Here is a 25,457-nt window from a genome sequence, read left to right on the forward strand (position 1 = left end):
TAGGTGTGGGCATGTGCCTCCTTGTGCACCGAGGGTCTGTGGGGGGCCTTCAGCTGTTGTTAGATGACGCCATTTGTGCCCTGTGGAAAAGGGTGTTCAAGAACATCCAGGTGTCCACACACAAGGAAGCTTATACTTTTGGGGTGCCCCTCCTCTGTAGCGCTAATGTGCTCAGGATGGCGCTGGCCAGCTCTCTCCCAGAAGGGGGGAATGCTTGGTGCTCAGAAGGAAGGGGGGCTTCAGAATGCCACCCACAGGTCTGCCGACTGGGCATGGGTGAGGGCCAGCCAGCTGGCCAGAGCGACTCTGCTCCTCGAGCCCCTCGAGGGGCTGCTCATAGGAATGTTGCCCGCCCTGTGTGCCTGGGGACACCATCACATAGGAGCATAGAAGCATGTGCTGGATGAGGGCCCGGTTCCTACCCTTCTGTCACTGGGAAGACTCATGTCTGATGCCCGGGTGAGGCCCAAATCCCACTGGTTGGCTTTGAGATGTGCATGACTCAGCCACCAGGCTGTTTTCCTGGGGCCCTTGCGAGGGCAGCTGCTTGGTTACCTTGGAGATCAGAGACACATTTTGCTGTGAGGACATTGACCTCTGCTCCTGCTCCTAACAGCAAGCAGTGTGTGCCCCGAGCCGCGTGTCCTTCCTCACCGGGAAGAGACCTGACACCACCCGTCTGTGTGACTTCAACTCCTACTGGAGGGTGCACTCTGGAAACTTCTCCACCATCCCCCAGTACTTCAAGGAGAATGGCTACGTGACCATGGCGGTGGGAAAAGTCTTTCACCCGGGTACTGCTCCACGTCCCCCGTCTGGGTTCTCTTGCTTTGTGCCTGAACATGGGAATCCCCTCCTGGGCTTGGGGCTGTCTTGACAGAGGCATCTCCTGGCTGGGCAGACACTTCCCTATTCACTGCCGCCTTTCTAAACCTACTTCTCAGCTTGGCTTCATGTTCTCATCCATTGTGAAAAAGAGCAGAAGGAGTTTGGGTTCCTTTCAGAAACTGCTGCTGGTGCTATTTGGTTCCTTGGCTCCTGGGTGGTAGGAAGGACGCTGGGGGCGGGGAGGATAGTAGGGTTGGGTGTGAGTCTGGCTCTGGGCCTTAACTCTCTGCCCCACAGGGTCCTTGTGGGTAAATCTGGGGTGGGGCAAGAAAATTTGAGGACCTGTCATGTGGTAGCACTGATGCGTTGCCCAGTGAGGGGGGCTGAGCTTTGGTGGTCAAAGCTGCTGCCTACTGTCTGAGATTGATATCAGGAGGCTAAGTGTCAGGAGGGTCGTGCACCCTGTCTCATGAGCCGGCGGGTGTGGTGGGGCCTGCAGGTCTGGGCACGGGCAAGTGCACTGTAGCAAGCGCCTCAGGTGCTTCTGTCTCCCTGTCCACGAGCTCTGTTCCCTAGGCTGTGCCGCCATGTCTTCCTTTGGTCTTCCGGGGCAGGAGCCAGAAACCCTCAGAGCTGTCTGCCCAGGTCATCGGCCTCTTGTTCCTCCTGATGCCCCAAGGGATCCTGGGGCTGGCTCAGGCACATGCTCTCCTCAGCAAGACTTTCAGGTCTCTGCTCCTAGCCACAGCGGCACAGACTGAGCCCAGCACAAGACTGATAGATGTGTACTTGCAGTCGGGAAGTCCACTCGCTCAACCTTTTAGATTCCTTCCAGACTGGGACATGATTCCCAAGCTGGTGCCCTAGGGGCCCATACCTGACCCACCCATTCACTAGTCCTCACAGGTCAAGGGTGCCTCGTTCTCCTGGACAGAGTGGAGATGTGCTGGCTGGGGACACTCCTCAGCCCTTGGGGCTGGTCACCTGTGGAAACTGCTCTCATGTCGGAAGAAAGTAAATGGAGCTGAAAAAGCATTCAAAGAAATAATCGCTGAAATTTTTCCAAATTTACAAAAGATATAAAGATTTATGAAGCCAAACAAATCCCAACCAGAATTAACCCTAAATTGTCCAGATCAAAACACATAACTTAAAGTTGAGGATTAAAAGAAAGAAAAATCATGGAAACAGTGACTGAAATGACACCTTACCTATATGGACAAAACAATTCAAAAAATGGGGACAAGAAAAAAGTGGTACAACACTTTTCAAAGTTTGAAAGTAAAGAATTCTCTAGCCTGCAATTGTGGCGGGCGCCTGTAGTCCCAGCTACTTGGGAGGCTGAGGCAGGAGAATTGCTTGAGCCCAGGAGTTGGAGGTTGCTGTGAGCTGTGATGCCATAGCACTCTACCCAGGGCGACAGCTTGAGGCTCTGTCTCAAAAAAAAAAAAAAAAAAAAAAGAATTCTCAGCTCAGAATTCTGTATCCTGAAAAAAATATCCTTCAAGAATGACATTCCAGCCTTACAAAAAGATGGAGACTTTACCTCTTTCGTGTTTACATGGATGAAGCTGGAACATATTCTTCTTAGTAAGGTATATCAACAATGGAAGAAAAAGTATCCAATGTACTCAGCCCTACTATGAAACCAATTTATATTTACTCACCCTTTCTTATGAAAGATAGATCACAACTATAGCCCAGGATGAAGGAGAGAAATGTAGGGAGAAGGGAGGGAAGAGGGAGGTTTGATAGAGGGAGGGTGAACGGTGGGACCACACTTATGGAGCATATTGCAAGCGTACAAGTCAAATCTATCAAGTATAGAACATAAATGTGTTAACACAATAATCAAGTAAATGAAGTAAAAGCTATATTAATTAGTTTGATGTAAGCACTCCAAATTGTATAAAAAATCAACACATTGTACCCCACAAATGCATTAATGTATTCATGATTTATGTGTATATGACTTAATAAAAGGGAAAAAAAAGAATGACATTCCATGGGCCATGCCCACAGCTAAGTGCATAGGGCATCGGCCACATACGCCGAGGCTGGAGGGTGTGATCCCAGCCTGGGCCAGCTAAAACAATGACAACTGCAACAACATAACAAGAACAAAAGAATGACATTCCAAGGTCAAAAAGTTTTGAAAGTCACATTCTATACCAACCAGTTCATTCTCCAGATATCAAAACTGAGATCCTTCAAGGAGCATAAGGGACCTTATCAAGACTGTATTATAGTCCCTGGAACGCTGTTGGGAATCTCTGAAATTTACAAAGTCCAGGCACCAAGAAAAATCTTAATCCAGTGTTGGTGGAATAACCTCCAACCTTTAAATGTAGAAGCAAAGATTGAGAACCCAAGTGCCAGCAAGAGAGAAGACAAGGTTCAAGGGTATGTCCTGGCAATAGCCTTATGAAGTGAGTGCATTTGTGCCATCTGGTTTACGAGAGAGGAGAGGGAGACACATAGAGATCAATAACTGCCAAAGTCACATAGGAAGAGTCACACAGGAAGAACTCGGGTCTGCTACATGCCCAGGCTCTGGACCTCTCCTTTATACAACCTTACAGCACCACCTACCCATCCCGTGCCTCTGTGTGCCTGCAGTGGTCCATTAGATACAAAACATGGCCTCCCACGTCAATGCCTGAGCCAACACATATAAAACCTTGGCAAGGAAAATGCCAACTGTGTTGATATGTTTTCATGGAAACAAACATTAGGAATCGGTGTTTGTTTTAAAAATCCATCATTATGTATCTGACATTCCATGTAATATACCTTGAGAAAGTTAGAAAGATGAAGGTAGGAAATGTTACAGGAAGGAAAGGAGGGAAGACATAGTTTACAATGTATCAACATATTAGTTTTAGCACCTCATTTTTACACCCACATCCCTCTCCCCAAGAAATTCATGGAACTTTCTGCCATGGAAGCTGCTTCCCGATCATGCCTCTGATTAAAAGTGAAGTTGGATGAGTCAGTCAGCAGATGAGATGGCACAGTGAGACATCAACAAACCCGTGACTATGTTTAAACACTAGCTAGTGTGATTTCACACACAAAGTGGGCCTCTTTCCTAAAGCTTTCCTCAGGCATCATTTGCAAACATTCTAGGTGGGTACTACACATTCCAAAGTCACCCTCCCTCATCCTAGTTCTCCTTCAAAGGAAGCATGTCTAGAGGCCGTGGGGGAAGGGCCCGAAATAAGAAACCCCACTCCCCTGGCCCTAAATGCTGCTGCAGGGAGGCCTTCTGGGAGTGCCTCGCACACAAGCTTAATGCACTTTCTTTCTCTGGGTCGCCAGGAGCAGCCACTCTGCTCAGGCCTGGCATTTTAGGGTGTCCCCTGCTACAAATCACCTTTCTGGTAGGAGTGTGAAGGATCTTTCCTCAGAACCTAAAGACCTAATGACTTCTCAACATTCTTCTAAAGTCAGTAACAAGAATTGGAAACCTCCCCACAAGCCAAGAGAATGAGGCAGCCTTGAGGTTACTCAAAGGAAAACACCTACATTGTCGGTGCTGATATGTCACGCTGACACCACGGGCAGGAAACAGCCAGTACACGGATTGAAAGTACAAGCTTGCAAGAGGTGAGGCTCCCCATAGGTGCAGAAGAGCCTCCAGTAACCTCTGCTGTGGCCTTTAACTGAAACAATACACAACAGGTGTGGGGATCCCCACACATAAGGACTCCTTGCTTAATGATCGCTAAGTGCTCTTTCCCCACAGGCTCGACTCCCACAGGGATGCACCACAAATGTTCCAAGTCTAACACCTGCTTACTAATGAGTGTCCAATCCTATCTCGTTGGAGCACTAAGTTGCTTGAGGCTTGTCTCCAGGCTGCAAAACCATCTCCATGCTGGCCGGAGATTGTCCCGTTCCCAGAGCCTCCCTCAAGAACCCGTGACCATTCCTATAAGCATGGTGCTCAGTCTCCGACACTATATGTTCAGAACATCAAGGACAGGAGCACACTGCTGGGACCAAGCATTCGTCTGTGGAAGGCTGCTGCTGAGCCACACAGAATTGCATCATGTTGTCCACACACACTCCTGGTCTATCAGAAGCATGAAAAGGTTTGTTGGATGACTGATCAAATGAGGGAATAATGAATTCTTCTTGGGAAGAGAAACAACAGGCCACCTTTAAAAATGCTCACGGTGAAACCCACGTAAAGATACTGACCCACTGCAGCCAGAGTGCAGCCCAGATACCTTTGGGGGCCTTCATGAGTTGGGCCCAATATAGTTTCCTGCCTCATTCCCCCATGAACTTACTCAAAAACTCGGTCTGCTCCAGCCTAGTACCTTCCTTCAGTTCTCTGACTCAGGCTGCCCTGACCCCATTTCCCACCTTAGAAAATGCGTTTGATTTGAAGACCCAGCTCCACACCCCCTCCTCTGTGAAGCCTTCCCCAGCCCCTTGCCCACAGTCTGTAGTTCCTTCCTCTTCACATTTATCTAACTTACTCTGCCTAGCTTGAGGCTCCATGGAGAATGAGGGAAAGGAAGGAACAGAGAAGCAAACCAGGGCATCACTGAGGGAAGGATGAGACCCTTAACTGCAAAAGATTTGACTGGAACTTGGATTGGGTTTTTTTTAGCTACTTAGGTCTGAAGGGCAGCAGAACATACAGAGTGGAGATTTTTCTCAATTGCAAGGAAGGCCTTAAAAGGATTATCCCTCCGGGCTCGACACCTGTAGCCAGCCACATACACCAGAGCTGACTGGGATCTACTACCAAAAAATAGCCGGGCATTGTGGCAGGTGCCTGGAGTCCCAACTACTTCGGAGGCTGAGGCAAGAGAATCGCTTAAGCACAGGAGTTGGAGGTTGCTTTGAGCTAGCTGTGATGCCATGGCACCCTACCCAGGGTGGACAGCTTGAGGCTCTGTCTCAAAAAAAAAAAAAAATCATTCCTGCTGGGACAGAGCTGGGGTCGCCTGGGGGTGGAAAATTAGCCCTGTGGTGCAAGACTCAGCCTAGAGCTCCCTGGACTCCAGAAAAGTGTTCCTGCCCTTCTAGCAGCTTCCACGCCCTCTGGAGTGCTCTGTGGGGTGCCCTTGGGGGTAGACATCGGGTCGGGCTGAGTAGCTGAAGGTCCTGGCGTTGCCACTTTCACTCATGCCTTAGCAAGAAGCGCCAAAGCTCCCTCCTCCACCTGTGCACTGTTCCACAAGCACCACGCCCCTCTTTCCGCAGCCCCTCTTCCCACTTATGGCCCCCACCTTCCACATTTCCGCTCTCCTCCTCCCACGTTTCTACCTCCTTCCCCATCAGCTCAGCCTGGTTCTTACTGTAGCTCAGACTCATTTCCTCCCAAAGCTAGCTCCTGCTCCAAATCCGCCTCTAGCGTCCTTCCTCCTCCCAGTTCCGCCCTCATCCTCTTACATCTCCGCACCCTGCAGCTCTGCCCACCGCTCCTCAAGCCACCAAAGTCTACAGGAGCTCCTACCCCAGCTCCTTCCCACAGCCCAGCTTTGCTCCTCCCGCATCACCACCCCCACCTCAAGGAGCTCCATCCAGTACTTCCCACCCCTCTGCCCTAGAAGCAGCCCAGCCCCTCCTTTCCCACTTCTTTCCCACTGTGGCGCACTAGCTCCTCCTCCACACCTCCCCTAAGCCAGCCCTTCTCCACGGAGGCTCCCCATCCCCAGACTCACCCCGGCCCCGCCCTGCTCCTCCCCTTTCTCCTCCCACACCTGCCCCAACCCCTCCCCCATGGTGTTTTGGCCCCGCCTCACCCCTCCCCTAGCGCTCCGCGGCTCCCTCTCAACACCAATGGTTATGCATTGGTCCCTCCCTGGCCACGCCCTGCTCCTGTCGCGGTCCCGCCCCCAAACCCTCCCCCAGCACTTTCAGCCCACTCCGTCTGTCATAGAATGGCAGCCACTGCCCCTTCTTCCTCTTCCTCACTCCAGTCTCTTTTCCTCCTTCTGGTCCCCACTCTGGGCAGCGCAGCGTCTTTGGCCAGTGCGCGTGAGGGCCCCTTGAGTGAAACAGCGTCTCCTAGTGGCCAGTTCGTGTATACGTGTGTGTTTACCTAAGTGCGTGTCTGCAGGTGCCTGGATGCCATAGCTATCTAATTGCATGGCTGCGTGCGTACGTGCGTGCGCGGGGGTACGGACGTGCGTGTGTACGTACCTGCATGCGTTACGCATAAAAGGGGCGCCGGGGGCTGTACGAACGCGACACAGTTAACGCCTTGAAACACCTGTGACTGGTACCTGTTTGCTCCAGGTGGCCATGGCAGCTTCAAACGCGAGACGGTCTACCCATGGCATCTCCTCGTCTGAATATGGGGGCCTGTCATCCTTGCGCCGGTGACCTCGCTGAGCCAGGGAGAGGTGGAGGGATTTACTGCCCCGTGGCCAAAGATTGCAGTTGCCACGAGGGGTTTACTGCCCTATGGCCAAAGACTGCAGTTGGCTGCGAGGGACTTTACTGGCCCATAGCCAAAGGCTGCAGTTGGCCCCGGACTCCCGCGAGACCGAGGGAGTTAGGACCTGCCATACAGGCGTCTGTGGGCTCGGCCTGTTGCAGACAGTACCTCTGGGCTGTGAGACGGGGGGCACCCTTCCTGGCCCTTCCTCCCACTAGCGTCGAGCCCCTGTCCCTTCTAAGCATGTGGCTGTCTGTCGGAAAGCAAGTGTTCTTCATATGCAGAGGCCTCATCTTGGCCCAGTCCTCCCTGACTCTGGCTTGTACCTTAAGCTGGGAACTCGCCAAGACCTGAGGCTGGGTGGTGCACAGCTCTGTGGCCCGGACACAGCGCCCAGCGTGGCGTGCTCAGAAGTGGATCGAGAGGAATGGGATTTAGGCCCCTCAAACCCTCCAAAGCCTGTTGAGTAGAAGACCTTCCTAGTACCCTGAGCCACTGTAACTGACTTGTGTTTAATGACCTTTCTCCATGTGGCCCTTGTCATTGTGCAGGTAAAGACACTGAGGCAAGAGGAAGACCGTTTTCTCCTCAGACCACAAAGCAGGTACTTGAACCCTTTCTTTCTGCTACAGTTACTTCAGTTCTCACCAGGGATTCCACCCTCATGGTTCGCGTTTGATTGCGGTGATTATATAGTATTGATGAGAAAGGACTGGCTAAGTAACTGAGTGGTGGAAACTAGGCAAACCTTCCTTCTAGTCACATACCCCAGTAGAAGAAAGAGGAATGGCCAGGCCCCATGGGGGACAGTCATTGTCCCTCATAAGTAATCCAAATCCAAGGAAAAGGGCAACTTTGTCACCCCTTAGCAGGATGGGTGGTGTAGAGTGTGCACAGGTGGGTCTTTGTGGAAGGCCACTTACTGGCAGTCCCAGCACCTCAGACATGCTTGACATGTGACCCAGGAATCCTCTTCAGCAAGGCTTCAGACAGTGAGGGTTAGGGGTAATATCATTTCTAGTAGCAGAAAATTGGAAGCAGCTTGTCACTCTCCACCAGTAGAGGGATGTTTAGGTAAATTATGGGGTAACCAGCAGTGGGATGCCAGCAGGCAGTAAAAACTAAGGTAGGTAAAGATGTACAGACAGGGAGAATGTGCTTGGTGTGCTATTGAGTGGAAAATCTGGGCCTCACCCCATAGAGACGTGTGGGGAACATCTTACATGTATGTGTGTGTTTGCCTAGGTGGCCATAATAAAAGACAGACAGGGTGGCTTACACAACAGATACCGGTTGTCTCCCCAGTTCTGAAGGCTGGAAGTCTAAAATCAAGGTATCAGCAGGGTTGGCTGGTTTGTTCTGTGTGCCATGAGTGAGAATCCATTCTGTCCCTCTCTCCTAGCTGTCATGGGTGGCTGGCAATCGTTGGCATTACTTGGCTTGTAGATGCATCACCCTGACCTCTGCCTCCATCTTCTCGTGGTTCTCTCCATGTGTGCATCGCTGTCTCTAAATACCCCCTTTTTACAAGGACACCAGTGACTTCGGAGGTGAGACCACATTTATGACTTCAGTTTTACTCAGTTCCCTCTGTAAAGACCCTATCTTTGTCATAGGTCACTATTCTGAGGTGCTAGGGTTTAGGACTTCCACACATGGATTTTAAGGGAACACAACATAACTCATAATAGCCTAAAAAGTCCCTGAGGTAAGAACAAGCTTGGCATGTTCCTGAATGGAAGGCAGGCCTGTGTGACTGCAGGGGGATGAAATAACAGGCAGAGGAGAACAGATGGCAGGAAGCCAGATCACAAGGGACCTTAATAGTGGGAAGGAGGGACTGTATTCCAGGTTGGGCAGGGGGCCCTTGGAAATTGTCAGCAGATGGGTAACATGATCTGCTGGCCCCTGTACTGAGGTCGCCCTGATGGCACTGTGGACATGCAATACATAGAGCACCTGAAGGAGGGGGCTGATTGGGATGCCAGGGGAGGCAGCGAGGTATTAGGGGCTCTGAATGGGATTATGGCCATGGAGATGATTAAAAGTAATTAGATTTGGGATCAAGGATGGAGATAGTGCTGCAGGATGTGACTGGTGGTTGTGGGAAAGAGAGGGAGGGCAGAGAGCCGCTACTTCAGGGGCAGGAGAAGGGAGGAGATGGCAGTGCCATTAGAGAGGTGGAAGGGAGGTGGACTTGGTGTGGCAGTGGTGGGAGTCCTGAGACTGTCAGCCTGGCCGTGCAAGCCTGAGACTGAAGGGTCATGGCCTGTGCCGGGGGAGGCAGAGCAGGCCACTGAGCCATGTGGCAGCTGAGAAGAAGGGAAAGAGTGTTGAGTAAGATGGATACAGAGCTGGCACAAGTCTGGCAATTGGTACCCGTGGAGACAAGCTTGTTAGTGGAGTGGAGGTGACGGGAGGCAAAGGGAGGAAGTGGGGCAATGGTGCAGAATGTTCAGAGAGACTGAGTGCAGACTGCTCTCCTAATGTTTCTCCTGCGCTGGGTTAAGAGCAGGGAGGCAGAGCTCAGAGGAAGGGCTTTGTCTGAGTGGCACTATCTCCAACACTGACCCGAATCTGGTCCCTTTCAATCCGGTCCTCTGAAGACAGTCATCTAGTAGGGGAGGGGAAAGTGTGATGCTGAGCTAGCGCAGACAGTGGCAGCACCTAGGGCCCGCAGTGAACTGGGGGGCAGGGACAGGGTTCAGAGCACAGTGGGGGACCGCTCACCCGAGAAGTGGGAGGAGGGCAGAAGGTGTGCCCAGCAGGTAGGAGTGTGAGTCTGGAGAGGAGTGAATACTGGCAGCTCTACTCCTGACAGGGCCTGATCTTGTGGGGGTGAGCATGCTTTCCTATAATCAAGGGAGGTACTTGAGGCTGACTGTCTGTACCTGAAGGGCAGGGGACACTTGCTGGAGTGAGGGGGCTGCTCATGAGTGGAGTATGGAGCCAGGGTATGGGACTCCAGGCCCAGTAATGACTGTGAGGTCGACAGTGAGAGGAATCGCCTCTGTGACTGCTCTGTTAGGTGCCAGGTGCTAGGCTGGGTGCCTTCAATGCCTTGTGTCCATCCGTTCACAGCCCCAGGGAAACTGAGGCTTCCAGAGATCCCATGACTGGGCCGAGGTTCCGGCTTCAAGCCCGTGGCTCTCCAGGCCCAGGGCCCATGCTCCTTCACAGCACAGTGCTGTCTTCCAGCTGGGAGGAGGGGAACCTCTCCAGACGTCCACACAAAGGAGGCCAGGACCAGGGCGGGGGCGCGTGAGGTCAGGGCCACTGTAACCGTGGGCTGTAGATGCTCAGTGCCGCCTCCTCAGCCGTGGAGCTGGCCTCATAGTGACACTGCCACTGATGGGTTACTTGAGGATTAAATTTGAGGACCTCTGGCTGAAGCCTGTCCCTCGGCCTGGCACATAGGAGGTGCGTGTGCCCTGGGGCCAGTTGTTACAGTTCTCCTTGTCCTTTCTTTTGGCGTAGAACAGATCAGGGACATCCGCTGACCCTGGAGAACAGTGGTGGGAGAAAGGGATTGAGGAGAGGGACACGCCTGAGAGAAGCCATCTGACGTCACAGGGAATGCTGAGAGGTGAACTGAAGTTGGATACCAAGGATTAGGAGTCAGCAGCCCTGGGGCAGGAGCTGGAAAGATGGGGGCCTGCAGTGCCTTTGGGTACCAGGGCCAGGGAGCAATGGAGATGGGGTGAGGGGAAGGAAAAGAGGCAGAGCCCAGGCCCCCATCTTCCCTCTGCATGGAGAGCCAGCTGAGGCCAGCCACAACTCTCCTCTCCTTTTGTGTTACCCTAGGGCTGAGGGACCTCTATTATAGCACTAACAAAAAAACTGTCCTTCCTGTGCCTTTCTCTAGCTGTCCCCACCCTACTTGGTGAACTCCCCAAAGATGTCAGGGATGGACCTGAGTCCTCTGAACCCAACCCCTTCCATTGGGCCTACTGTGGCGTGGGACAACAGTGACTGCGTGGGGATAGAAGCAGCAGACTGTGGAGGTCAGTGATGTTCAGCACACCTGGGAGCCATGGCCGAAGGGCAGGCCCGCTCCCTGGCAGCTCGGAGGGCTGGTATGTGGCATGCCTCTGTGTTTCTGTAGGCCCCGGGAGCTTGCGGGAGATGAAGTTTGGCTGCCTCTCCTTCCAGCAGCCTTATGCTGGCTTTGTCTTAAATGGAGTCAAGACTCTGGAGACGTGCTGACGTCCTCTGCTAAGCACCCACCAGAACCGTACCATCGCAATCCACATTGCCCACAGGGACTGGGAAGATGATGCCTGGAGGGACCTGCTGGTGGAGAGGCTCAGGATGACTCCTGCCCAGATTCAGGCCCTGCTTTGGGAAGGGGAAAAGTTCGGTCGCGGAGTGGTAGCTGGTAAGTGGCGACATCGCAAATGTTGTACAGACATTTCCAAGAGCAACCACATAGCATGCTGCTAGGGAGTTTTGTGGCCTCCATTTCCATGTGAATTGGTTGGTGTGTTCGCTGTGGTTTCCTTCAGCAACACGGCTCCTAAGGGGCAGCAAGGGGCCCTGGCCTGGGGTCGGCAGGCCTATATTCCAGGAGCTCTGGTAAATCATTCTCCACTCTAGGCCTCAGATCCTGTGTGTGATCTGAAAGACTGGGTCAGGTCCACGTCTGCATGTGGCATTTGGCTGAGTGTGCCCGTGTGCATGGCAGAGACCACGAAAGACTGCAGGGCATGCTGACCAAGTCGGGTGGCCTTGAAAGTCAGGCTGCCCACCAGGCTTCACACACCTGCCCCAGGTCCTCTACTCATGGCATCCTGGGCAAGTTCTCTAGCTCCTGGGTGCTTGAGGACAGATGTCAACTCCTGCCACCTGGTAACCAGCCTTGCCATCACCTATAGGTTTCCAGCAGTGGCTGGTGCCCTTCCAACCTGTCTGTGCTGCCCTCAGCAGTGTGATTTGGACCTGCACATTACTCCTGTGGCTTCCTTGAGGACAAGGCCTCTCCTTCTCCTTTTTGGAGCCCTCCCTCTGCCTCACCTCGGATCCCCTGAAGAGTTTGGCTCATTATCAGGGCTTAGTATGAAGGACTGGCTTCATGCTTTTTGGTGATAGCATCTTAGCCTGTAGCACTTGTGACTTTGAATAACTGTGTTGTCACACAGGCAGGCCTTGGGCTGTGGAAGGGGAAAACATCTCATGTTTTTTTCTGTGCACAGGGCTCATTGACATTGGGGAAACTTCACAGTGCCTAGAAAACTTAGCTCTGGATGCGGTTGTGGAACTGGAAAATGAAGCCGTGCTGACCATCCTGAAGCAGAAGTATCTGACTGTGATTTCAAACCCCAGGTGGTTACTGGAGCCCATACCTAGGAAAGGAGGAAAGGATATCTTCCAGGTAGACATCCCAGAGCACCTGATCCCTTTAGGGCATGAGGAGTACAGGCTTCTGAGAGCTCAACCATGACACCATCATTTCAGCATCATGGTGCAGACCTGTGCACGTCTTGCTAATTCTGAATTGTCCCTGCATTGCACAGCACCATCCACTGTCAGTCATATGGACAGATTCCTCCTCCTCTCAGACAAAGGGAATGGGGGTTAGGCTTTCCTTGTAACAAGCCCCTTAGGGTCGTTGACACAGCCTCAAGTAGTTTGACCTTTGTGTAAAAGGAAAAGCTGCCAGGGAACTTCTCCATGTTTCTGCTAATATAGGTCCTGATAATTTCCAGATTGTACCAATAAATTTGTTGTGGGTAACCATTATTTGGGGCTCCCTTGTATATTTTTTTCCCTCCTTTCGTCCCAGTCCCAACTCATCAAATGTCTGAGCAGCACCTATTGTGACTTTGAATAACTGTGTTGTCACACTGGTGGCAAGTCTGGCACCGGCCCTGAATGTTTGCCTGAGAGTGACCAGCCCTTAATGGACTGACCATCCAGGATGAAGAGGACACCAGCCTCATAGCAGCTGTCTGTCCTTTCCTGCACCTCTTGCTCTGTTGTAAACGTGTGTGCTGGTTCAGGAAATGTGCGTCCCACACATCACACAGCTACTTCGGATCCAAAAGATCCTAAATGGTAGAGTGAGGTTAACTTTGAAAAGTGATAGTGTTATTTGATTTGTAGCAAGGCTTTTTCCTTTTTTTTTGCTGCTGATTTCTTAGCTAAATTTCTAGTGGTTCTTATTGGTGAGGATGATGGGGGTTTCCCCCTAGGCATTGATTTCCCGCCCTTCTCTTCTGCACCAGGAGGGAGTGGTCACACATCCTTTGGCTGATGGAGTGACCTTTCAGGTGGGTCTCCTTGGAGGGCCTCTGGATGCTGGGCTAGGGACGCTGAGCCACTGACCAGAAGCTTCCTGACTTCATTGGGAGTACAGGGAACCCATGAGGAGAAAGTTTACTCTTTTGAGACCCATGAACAATGTAAGGTGATACTGCCAAGATCAGGACCAAGGCTGTTCTGTCTTCTGAGCAAAGGAGCAAGTGTTAGGGCACCAGACCTTCATGGGCTTGCCCTCAACACTCTGGCAGCATCCTTTGCTAAGTGTGTGATAGATAATGCTGCTTCTCCATGGGAAAGAGGACAACGGGGGCCAAAGCCTGTCTTGGACAGGATTTTCAACCTCCTGGCTTGTACTGAGGAGATCTGTATATTATAGAAGTGTAGAAAGAACACAGACTCGAGATTCTCATTTTTAAATTGTTTATTTGCTCATATAGGCTTTTTAATTTTCTTTACCAAGACCGATAGTAGGTTCATTGTTAGAATATGACAATTTTTATCCATCATTAGTGGCCTGAGAGTTCAAGGATTTGAATTTGGATTGTCCTTGAACTGCTCACAGAATGCACACTTAACAATCTGAGGAGCTCTCTGGCTCCTCATTCTCAGTGGTCTCATTGGGAGACATCACCGAAAGGGCAGCCAGCAGGATGGAATAACAGGTGTTATATAAAGACATCACGGAACCATAATCTGGATACAAATGAAGGTTGTCAAGTACTTCTCCTGCACCTTCCATGCTGGCAGTAGCCAGTGGTGCTGATGCAGCACTGCTTGAGGTACCTTCCCCACTTGGGCCATTTGGCTCAAAAGTGGAGCGGTTTCCCTGGTGATATCTCATGGCGCTGCTCATGGAAGAGTTTCGAGAGCGCAAGTGTGACTGAGTGCCGCTGGTTCCCTGAACACTGGGGGCTCCTGTAAGGGACTTTTGCTTAACTTCCTTCTTGGCAGCATTGTGATGGATTCGAGGGGAATGTCTTGTAGCCACCAGCTTCTTTTTCTTCATCGCTGGTTCTCCAGGTGCTTGCAGAGTGGTCTTTTGGAAGTATCCTTTCTTCTGGATCTTCTCCAGGAGCTGAGGCTTATCTCGCTGAAAGTTGGAGTGGCGGTAGATCTGAAACAGAATAAACATTTCAGCCATTGTGGAATAGAATGTTCATTTTTTCCCTCCTATCCCTGAGTCATACTGGTTTTGTTTTACAGTGGAGAATAGAATGTTGTTAAGTTGCTGGCGGTGTCATTATGACCTACGGCATGAGGTCACTAAAGACAAAATATTCACAGCTTAACGTGCTCATATATATATAGTGAGATGGATGGATGGATAGATAGATAACATTAACTGGCCTGAGTCTTTTCTCAGACCTGCAGGTTAGCAATGTTATAGTTTAATAACAACATAAGTTATCTTCAGAACCAAATCTCCTGCACTATGTCATTTGTCTTGGTGTCCTATAGAGATGTGTGAGTAACAGAAAGTGGGTAACAGAGACACTTTATACATTACCATCATCTTCTTCTTTCCTTGAGATGGAACCGAGGGGTTGTTGGGGCGTATTTTCCTGAACCCGTAGAGGTTAAGTTGACGAATAAAACTCTTCAAGCTGTCTGTTTCAAATATCTTCTTTGCGCCTCTCCGGCGAAGAATCTCTCTCTGGAACAGGTCCTCCTGGATGACCACAGTGTCTCCTTGATCACTCCAGTTCACAGACTCGAACACGTCGTTTTCCACTATCACCCAAAGCTTTCTGGGGAAGGAGAGCCCCGAGAAGTCAATGTTGTCTGGCACATCAGCTACATTTTCGTTTTGGTCTTCTGACTCCACGTTATCTTGATTGCCTTGGTTTTGGCTCGCATCTTCACCACCGTTTTTGTCCATGTCTTCATCACCTTGCTTGTCCACATCTTTGTCCAGGCGCTTGTTGGCATCTTCATCACGGCACTTGTCCGTATCTTCATCATGGCACTTGTCCGTGTCTTCATCACGACACTTCTCCACATCTTCATCACGGAGCTTGTCCGCATCTTCATCACGGAGCTTCTCCGCATTTTCATCACAGCACTTCTCCGCGTCTTCGTCACCGCGCTTGTCCCCGTCTTCATCACGGAGCTTGTCCGTATCTTCATCACGGCGCTTCTCCGCATCTTCATCACGGCGCTTGTCCCAGTCTTCATCACGGCGCTTGTCCGCATTTTCATCACGACGCTTCTCCGCATCTTCATCATGGCACTTGGACATGTCGTCACCATGCTTCTCCGCGTCTTCATCGCCGTGTTTATCTGCATCTTGGTCACGGTGCTTGTCCACGTCTTCGTCACCGTGCTTGTCCACGTCCTCCTTTGACTCCACCTCGGGATCAGTTGAAGTGTCGGGTGGGACCCAGTTTTCTGGCTCTCCACCAATTGTTGGGGCTGGCATACCTTCGAATTTCTCGTCCATATTCTGACTAGCCATGGGGCTAGGCCAGCGTCAGGAGCATTTTCGAACCAAGACTGTTACCGCTATGGTAGTGAGTCAGAAATGGCTCTGGACTGAGTCCGGGCGTCCAATATATGCCATCCATGAAATTCTAGAGTCCCGCTATCAGGGCAACCAGCTGCTTAAGTCACTGTCCCCTTTATTTGTCATGTGATGTCACAAAGACAGCTCAGCCAATCTGAAGAGAGGGTCCTGGCCAAGTATGGGGTTGGGGGGGAGACAGGTGCAAGGGCCCCAAATCCTCTCTTTTCTTAAAGTATATAAAAGTTACGGTTCTGTTTCCCACAGAAGTCTCCCATCTGGTGACAGGCACAGTGTTCTGAACTGCCAGGATGAGTTGAGAAGTCACAATCCCCATCAGCAATCCCATCCCTTAAAATGTGTGAGGAGACTGTTCCTAGTGTCTCTGATTTGCTCAAAAACCAGACTGGTAGACTGTACCTCCTAGGAGATGGTGCTCTGTATTGGGCTGGTTGTCCTAGTCTCAGTTGGTATCACCCTTCTCCCCCCACTTCTGCTTTGGACTCTACCAACTACTCTTAATGGGTAATTGGTTTAGTCTCAGTTGGTATCACCCTTCTTCCACCCTGCGCCCCTCCCCACTTCTGCCTTGGACGCTACCAACTACTCCTAATGGGTAACTGATCCTAGTCTCAGTTGGTATAATCCTTCTTCTCCCCACTTCTGCCTTGGACTGTACCAACTGCTCTTATTGTCCTAGTCTCAGTTGGTATCACCCTTCCCCTCCCTTCTGCCTTGGACTCTACCAACTACTCCTAATGGGTGAGTGGTTTAGACTCAGTTAGTATCCCCCTTCTTCCTACTGCCTTGGACTCTACCAACTACTCCCTAATGGGTAACTGATCCTAGTCTCAGTTGGTATAATCCTTCTTCTCCCCACTTCTGCCTTGGACTGTACCAACTGCTCTTATTGTCCTAGTCTCAGTTGGTATCACCCTTCCCCTCCCTTCTGCCTTGGACTCTACCAACTACTCCTAATGGGTGAGTGGTTTAGACTCAGTTAGTATCCCCCTTCTTCCTACTGCCTTGGACTCTACCAACTACTCCCTAATGGGTAACTGGTTATCCTAGTCTCAATTGGTATCACCCTTCTCCACCCCCACCTCCCACCCCCACTCGCCTCTGCCTTGGACTTTACTAACTAATCCTAATGGGTGAGTGGTTTAGACTCAGTTGGTATCTCCCTTCTTACTACTGCCTTGGACTCTACCAACCACACCTAATGGGTGATTGGTTGTCCTAGTCTCAGTTGTCCTAGTATCACCTTTCTTTCACCCCACTTCTGCCATGGACTCTACCAGCTACTCTGAATGGGTGATTGGTTTAGTCTCAGTTGGTTTCACCATTTATCCCCCGCACCCTTGCTTCTGCCTTGGACTCTACCAACTACTACTAATGGCCTGATTGAGTCTTCTAGTCTCAGGGGGCATCACCCTTCTCATCACCCCCCCTACCCTCACCGCTTCTGCCTTGGACTGTACTAAATATATATATATATACATATATATATATATATGTGTGTGTGTGTGTGTATGTATTTTTTTTTTTTTTTGAGACAGAGCCTCAAGCTGTTGCCCTGGGTAGAGTGCTTTGGCATCACAGCTCAAAGCAACCTCCAACTCCTGGGCTCAAGTGAGTCTCTTACCTCCACCTCCCAAGTAGCTGGGAGTACAGGCACCTGCCACAATGCCGGGCTAATTTTTGATAGCAGCCATCATTGTTATCTGGCAGGCCCAGGCTGGATTCAAACCCGCCAGCTCAGGTGTATGTGGCTGACGCCTTAGCCGCTTGAGCCACAGGCGCAGAGCAAAGTACTAAATAATCTTAATGGGTGATTGGTTGTCCTAGTCTCAGTTGATATCACCGTTCTTCCCCACCCCACTTCTGCCTTGGACTCTACCAACTACTCCTGATCAGTAAGTGGTTCTCCTAGTCTTACTTGGTATCACCCTTCTTCCCCCCAACTTCTGCCTTGGACTCCATTAGGTACTCCTAAGGAATGATTGGTTTAGCCTGGGTTGGTTTCACCCTTCTTTTCCCTGCTTGCTCCTGATTCTGCTTCTGCCTCAGAATCTACTGAGTACTCCTAATGGGTGATTGTTTGTCCTAGTCTCAATTGGTATCCCTGTTCTCTCCCCCTCCTACTGTCTTGGACTCTACCAACTACTCCTAATGGTTGATTGGTTGTGCTACTGTCAGTTGGTATCACCCTTCTCCCCCCCCCACCCTTCTGCCTTGGAGTTTACCAACTACATCTAATGGGTGATTGGTTGTCCTAGTGTCAGTTGGTATCACCCTTATCCCTGACTTCTGCCTTGGACTCTACCAACTACTCCTAATGGGTGATTGGTTGGGCTTTACTCAGTTGGTATCACCCTTTCCCACCCCCTTCTGCCTTGGTTTCTACCAACTACTCCTAATTGGTTTAGTCTCACTTGGTATCACCCTTCTTCCCCCCTTCTTCTGCCTTGGACTCTACCAACTACTCCTAATGGGTTATTGATTGTTGTGGTCTAAGTAGGTATCAGCCTTTCCCCACCCCTTCTTCCTTGTCCTCTACCCCCTACTCCTAATTGGTGATTGGATCTTTTCCTATGGGCCCAACTAAAGACGGTTTACTTTTTTTTTTTTTTTTTTTTCAGATAGAGTCGCACTATGTTGCCCTAGGTGGTGTGCTGTGGTGTCACAGCTCACAGCAACCTCAAACGCTTGGGCTTAAGCAATTCTCTTGCCTCAGCCTCCCAAGTAGCTGGGACTACAGGCACCCTCCACAACACCCAGCTATTTTTGTTGTTGTTGTTGTAATTGTCATTGTTGTTTTGGCAGATCTGAGCTGGGTTCCAACCCACCAGCTCCAGTGTATGTGGCTGGCATCCTAGCTGCTGAGCTATAGGCACTGAGCCTAAAGACCGTTTCTTATTGCCACTAGGTCGAGTCATCCACAGAGCAGACCGTGCCTGAGCACAGTGGGAGCCCTCCTTTTCATTCCTGAACCTTAATGTTACTCAAAGCACCACCATGTGATTGGATGGCCACATCCTCAACTTTGCTTACTCCCAATCACATCCTTCTACAGATCACAACCTGTTTCCCTTTAGTTCCTGTTTCTTCTCCCATACATACTGTTCTCATTGCCCTATACCTGCTCATTTTTGAGGCCACTTTATACAGACTCTATGCTAAGGAAAGCTATGTGTTTAGTTAGATGTGACTAAAGTAATCCAACACAAAAATACCCTTAAAAATATATTTTAAAATAGATGAGAATCTAAGTGTGTGGGGAGCCAGGAGGAGGGAGAAAAGTCAAATGAAACACATCTTCAACTATAAATGGGAGGATAGACAGTCTTTGGTAATTTGTGTTCTCTAGAAGTTGTGGACAACTTTGTTCTGAGTATTCACTCTGTCTAGGGAGACAGTGTACAGTGGAAAAGCCCCACTGAGCTGTGCCCTTTGTTCTCTAAGGGGCATCCCTGAGTGCAAAGAGGGTGTGGAAGAGGTTCTCCCAAGGTGCCTTCCTGGCAACCCGCATCGTGGCCCCATGTCTGGGTTCAGGCTTGGTTCATGGTACTCATGGTTTTAAACAGATTTTCAAAGCATCTGTTCAAGATTAATTAATTTGACCTGTAGGGGTGTATACTTAGAGGATAAGAATTCAAATGGAGGCCATTGGTGGCATCTCCAAAGGAGGCATAAACAGCATCTTTCACTCCCATACCAACATCTTTTTTTCTTAAGCAAAGTCTTAAGACTAAGAATGATCTTTCATTATGGCCTTTGTTAGCTCATGAATTCTGCTGATCACTTCAATAAAAGGGGATTTGGCGATTGGATGGGAGTAGAATGGTAGTGAAGAAAATGAGTGGGACAACCGCAGCTCTGGCATTCAGCAAAGAGCTGTCATTTACTTCATTTGACACACTTACATCCTATGAATTCTATAGGACCCATAGCTATCATTCTCCTTTGTTTAAAGAGTCAGAGGTGTCTACAGTGAATAAGAGTCTAACCGAGTGGGGAACCTATGGCCTTCTGATTTCAAGATTGTTCTTTTTTAAGCACCAAAGGAGCAACAAAAGTTTCATCTTTCTCTGATGAACCCCTTTCAAAGAAAGGATTTGTTCTGTAAAATGTAGTTTCAGCCAAAAGGCTGCACTTACGGACCTAGAAGGGCACAGGTAGCCTGAGGCTACATGTTCCAACATCAGGCTCCTCTTGTCCTGTGAAGAGGGACTATTCACAGAACTGACCTGAGTCAAGTCCAGGAAAGTCAATGTGGGAAAGCTGGGCTCCTCTGCAAGCTCCCTCAGGCCCAGAAGTTCAAGTGTGGGACCTTTAGCTGCCCCTCATGGAGTCTGTGACGTACCCACCATGCACCAGTCCCTTTAAGAAGAAAGATTGGTATTCCCTTCAATGTCTCTATGGCCTCCATGGATGACCCCCTTATTATCACTGCCTTGTGCATAGAATCACCATAGCCAGAGGAGCGGGCAGAGTGCAGCTGCCTGGGGAAGGAGGATCATGCCTCATGGGAAAGCACTTCCAGTCTCACTGGTTACAGCTTCTGTGTGGCTGTGTCATGATTGGGCTTGTGGCTATGGGGTCCCGAAGCCTGGGTCTGGCCATGGGGCAAGACTCGCTGGGTGTGCCTTGCCTGCCACCCTCCTTCACGGTCCCATTGCCATCTCCCTGATTTCTAGGGAACTTCCCGTGTGCTGGTCTCTCTTCCAGGATCCAGCCTGTGTCCCTGCAACAGGTTCATCCCACCCTGGAGGCGTCTTTTCTGAACCATGGCTGGAAACTGTTTGGTTATGTCTGCAACAACTTCTGGAGACACCCAAGGCTCACTTTCCCTGTGTCATTGCCACTGGGCTCCTCTCACATTCTCAGGTGTCCACTGTACCAGCTGCCCTTTGGCCTCCTTCATTTAGCATCTGCTCTGGGCCTGGGCCCCTCATCCCTAGGGCCCCAGTGTTATTCCCTGAGCCTGCCATGAACTGCCCTGCTGGTGACAGTGATCATGCCGCCCCTCGTCCGAACACCCTTCTCTACATAGAGGTGACTCAGCTTGTCAGGGACCAGCTCCTCAAGTTCCAAGTCACCACGGGAAGCTCCTTCCCCAAGAATCCATCAAGGACTCCACATCCAGTTGTGTGGTTTCTGTGAGGACAGGAGTGTCACTGTCTCCCGTCTGCATGAGGAGGTCCTTGAGACCTCATTGTGAACTTGGCCCTCAGTAGATATGTTTCGTTAATGAAGAAAGTTCTATGTTGCCAGGCCCTGGGTGGGATTTAGTATTGGAAATGGCTCAGCATTAGAGCAGGGTGAGGGAGCAGTTAGTGAGAGCTCCCACATCACAGCCACTGTGCTAAGAGCTCTGCCAGTGTTATTTACTCTGCATCACACAGTCCCTTGGGTGATTATTAGGAAGGAGCCTATCCCTCTGATGAGCCAACTTGAGTCATCGAGTTGAGCCATGGGCCCAGGTTCCATGGACAGGAAGCAGGAGAGCCAGAATAGGCCGGCAGGTCAGAGACCCTCATGCTTAGAGCCTCACTCATAAATGCAATGCATGTTCCCGTGAGCTTCAGAAAGGGCGGAAGGAAGCAGAAACAACACAGAAAGCAGATGGGTCATTTCAAAGTTACTTTCCTTGTAAGGTTAAAGCAGAGGAGACTTCTTGGATACACCGACTTGGGTTGACTGGAATCTTCAGAGTTTTGTTTTATTTGTTAACTGGCCTGGTCCTTTTAAAAGTTCAGTTTGACTACGTAACACTTTGCATAAGTGACTCCCTTCTAGTTTGGTCTGGTGTGGTCTGTTGGTCCTACTAGAGCAGGGGGGCTAGTCTAAACATGAAGTTTATTTAACATTTCTTCCCCCAGGTTAGGATCTAGTGAGTTTGTGACCGAAACTTAGGACATCAGTGCCCCTCCCAGTCACCACCGTTTTGGGTTTTCAATCTCAACATGTGTCATTCATAGGTTACAGAGCCCGTGATATCACGTGTCTCTTGGAGTTTCCATCACTCCAGCTGGAGAGAGACCATGTAGCGTTCAGCAGAGGGCTGTGTGTAGATACTGAAGAATTGGAGAGGATACGGTGCTCCAAGGATATTACTATTATGAATATCAAGAGAATAATTCTAAGAGTGTGGAGTGTGCCCTTGAGGTTGGAAGGACACAGGAAAGGTCGCTGCCTAGGGCCATTAGAAGTAGAGCACCACGCCCAGATGGCTCCAGCCTGTGGCCAGAGTTAGCAGACGGGGCTCCTGCTCTTTCCTCTCCACCCTTTTCTTGAAGCTGGCCACTCAGGCATTTGCCTGTGCAGCTAAAGTGACCCCCACCTTACTCCCCTATGTATGGACTGCTGGTTCTTCCCCCACCCGCCCCTTAACTCTTGCCTCACTTGGTCTGGGAATGGTCCCATCGTGCTCTCCCTGCCCCAAATCTTTAACTGACAAATCTTCCAGTGAGTTGTGGTGGTGTATTGAACCTGCGCCTTCCATCTGAAGACTCAGAGGCTATCCTGAGGCAGAATTTTACCTAGGATGCCACAGGGATTACAAGTTCCTAATGCCAGAATGATGCTCAGGGAGGCATAAACTGGACACAGGTCAGACAAGGGCCATGAGGATACCTGTCAGTAGAGACAAGTTTCCCGTGCAAGGGAAGCCCTGGTCCAGGTCAGACTAGGGAAATGGAGTATCCCGTAAAAGGCACGCTGTAAACACCCACGTCCACCTCCCCTTAATTTCTCATTGGAGCAGGGTGGCTAGCCGCTCTGGTACTGGAACCCTAATTTAGCTGGGGGCTCTTTAATCAGGCGCCCCCATGAACCAAACCAAGTAAAACTGAATAGATGAAAGCAGGAGACAGAGGAGCCATCTACCCATTTTAACCAAGCAGCCTGTGCTTTATTGTATTCATTTGGGAGAAATGTGTCAGCAACTATGCAGACTCTCCCCTGTTTGGCCAGTAAGTAGCGATTCCGTTACCTCATATCCCAAGACAGAGTCATATGAAAGCAGGGGTGGGGTTGAGGCAAGAGAATCGCTTAAGCCCAGGAGTTGGAGGTTGCTGTGAGCTGTGTGAGGCCACGGCACTCTACCCATGGCCATAAAGTGAGACTCTGTCTCTACAAAAAAAAAAAAAAGAACACTTAAAAAAAAAAAAAAAAAAAAAGAAAGCAGGGGTGGGAACAAGTGGGTCTAGGAGATGGACTCTATAAAAGGGACCACTAGTGCGAGTTGAACAAACAGTGCATTAGGGATGTTGTCAAAGTTAGCCACTGGCTGGATTAAAGGATCCCTTAGGTCATGCAAAGATCTGGGTTTGGCATGACAGATTCAAAAGTCTGCAGAAAGTACGGATTATACCATTCTAACTATAGGCCCTTGAACAGCACAGATTTGGGCTGTGTAGGTCCACGTGCAGGCAAATTTCCTGCCACCTCTGCCACCATGAGACAGCAGGACTGATCTCTCCATCTCCTCAGCCTATTCAAGGTGAAGATGATGAAGAGGAAGACCATTTGGCGATCCACTTCCACTTAATAAACAGTGAATATATGTTCTCTTCCTTGTGATTTTCGTAACATTTTCTCTTCTCTAGTTCAATTGATTTAGAGAGCATATGGTATGTCATGTATGCAGCAGACCCAACAAGGAGGTGATCAGGAACGTTTCCAGTCAACAGTAGGCTCTTAGTAAGTTTTTGGAGTTACAAGTTATTCAGGGATTTCCAACCATGCACGGTGTTGGTACCTCAACACCCATGCTCTACACTGCTGGGGTCCTCAAACTACGGCCCGCGGGCCACATGAGGTGGTGTGATAGTATTTGTTAGCGTTTTGTTTTTTTACTTCAAAATAAGATATGTGCAGTGTGCATAGGGATTTGTTCGTAGTTTGTTTTTTTTTTTTAAACTATAGTCCGGTTCTCTAACAGTCTGAGGGACAGTGAACTGGCCCCCTGTTGGAAAAGTTTGAGGACCCCTGCTCTACAGTGTTGTCTGCCAAATGCAAGAGGTAGGCAAAAGCAAGGACAAGTTAAGAGGAGGAAGGGTCTCATTGTGATTGGGGTCTTGTTCTGAAGTCACCAACTTCTCATCCTCGTTTGCACGTTGAATGTATCTGCTTATGGAAAGGGATTCTTTGATGAACTCTCTGAGTCAGTGGTTCTCAACCTTCCTAAGGCCGCAATGTATTTTCATTGTTAAAAGGGGTCACGACCCACAGGTTGAGAACTGCTGCTCTGAGTGGACACACATCAGGCATGAGGGTTGCCCCCCTAAAGTTTACATTGAGTTGTGCAGTTCCAGCTTTTGTGGCATAGTGAACTGAGCAGTTCCTGCTCTTAGTTGGAGAGTTAGGGCAAGATAGTGGATGCAACTAGAATTCAGAACCCAGCACAGTCTACATGAAAAGAAAACTATTAGCAGGGCTACAATCTAATATTAAGCTTATTCAGTGTGAAATGTCTGATTTAAGTGCTCAGTTTGACACTTGACATCTCTAACAATTCACTTCGATCCTTCTTGTTTTATTTTTATTGTGAAGTGTGTGGTCCTTTAAGGTACATCCCACTATTTCAAACGCACAAGCTGTGGGAAATGCCTTTCACAATCTCATCACCTTTCTCTGCAGGTTTCTTCACTGCTGGGGTAGCACGCTGCCTTTGATATAGCCACGCTGTGTCCATAGGTTAGGCACACACTTTGATGGTACTGCTTCTTGTTTCAGATATAATAAACTAAAATTTTTGTTCTGAATTGGAAATTTCATATTTAATGTGCCATAGTTTTCTTCAGAATCATAATTTTTCTTTTCAGTCATCTCCATTTGGATAATCAGAGTAAGATGACTTTGTCTGCAAAATAAGTTTAGTCTCGTCAAGCCCGGCCTGACGATTATGTGCAGAATGGTTAGTGTCTAGCAAACGGAGGTTTTTTTCGGTTTGCTTGCTTGAACTTTTGACAAAGAATGCTGGATTGGACTTTAAAAATCCTCTTGAAGCTACGAAGCCAAACCAGGGCAGACATGTGACTTCACCTGCAGTACCTGTGTTTGGGGGTGAATTCTTCTCTTCTCAAGGTCCGCTACATACTTTGAAGTTCCGGGACCTTTCAGGAAGTGACCTTTTTCTCATTACGAGGCTGGGAACCCTTGAAGCCAGGCAGTCTACGTACCTTCTCACATACAGCATCCCAGGGGAAGCCTTGTTACTATAACCAGTACTTCTATCAGCGTCCTGCTATGAAGAGGGCAACTTATTACATTATTGAACTAGTGAAATCAGTTATGCTCCTAACAAATGCAAACATCTTAACCAATTGTTTGTATCCTCATATTAATCTGAAAGAAAACATTAAAAAAAAAAGAATTATACTGCGGCTGAGCGCCGGTAGCTCAGCGGCTAGGGCGCCAGCCACATACACCGGTGTTGGGGCTGCTTTATTGCGGGCG

General features: G+C 49.7%; 1 pseudogene; it reads left to right on the forward strand.

The window, feature by feature from the left end:
* Window positions 1–11,356: 11,356 nt before the first annotated feature.
* Window positions 11,357–12,894, forward strand: LOC128577420 (protein EOLA1-like; annotated as a pseudogene).
* Window positions 12,895–25,457: the final 12,563 nt, after the last annotated feature.

The sequence above is a fragment of the Nycticebus coucang genome, chromosome X (genome assembly GCF_027406575.1).
Source record: "Nycticebus coucang isolate mNycCou1 chromosome X, mNycCou1.pri, whole genome shotgun sequence".
In the NCBI taxonomy this organism is placed as follows: domain Eukaryota; kingdom Metazoa; phylum Chordata; class Mammalia; order Primates; family Lorisidae; genus Nycticebus; species Nycticebus coucang.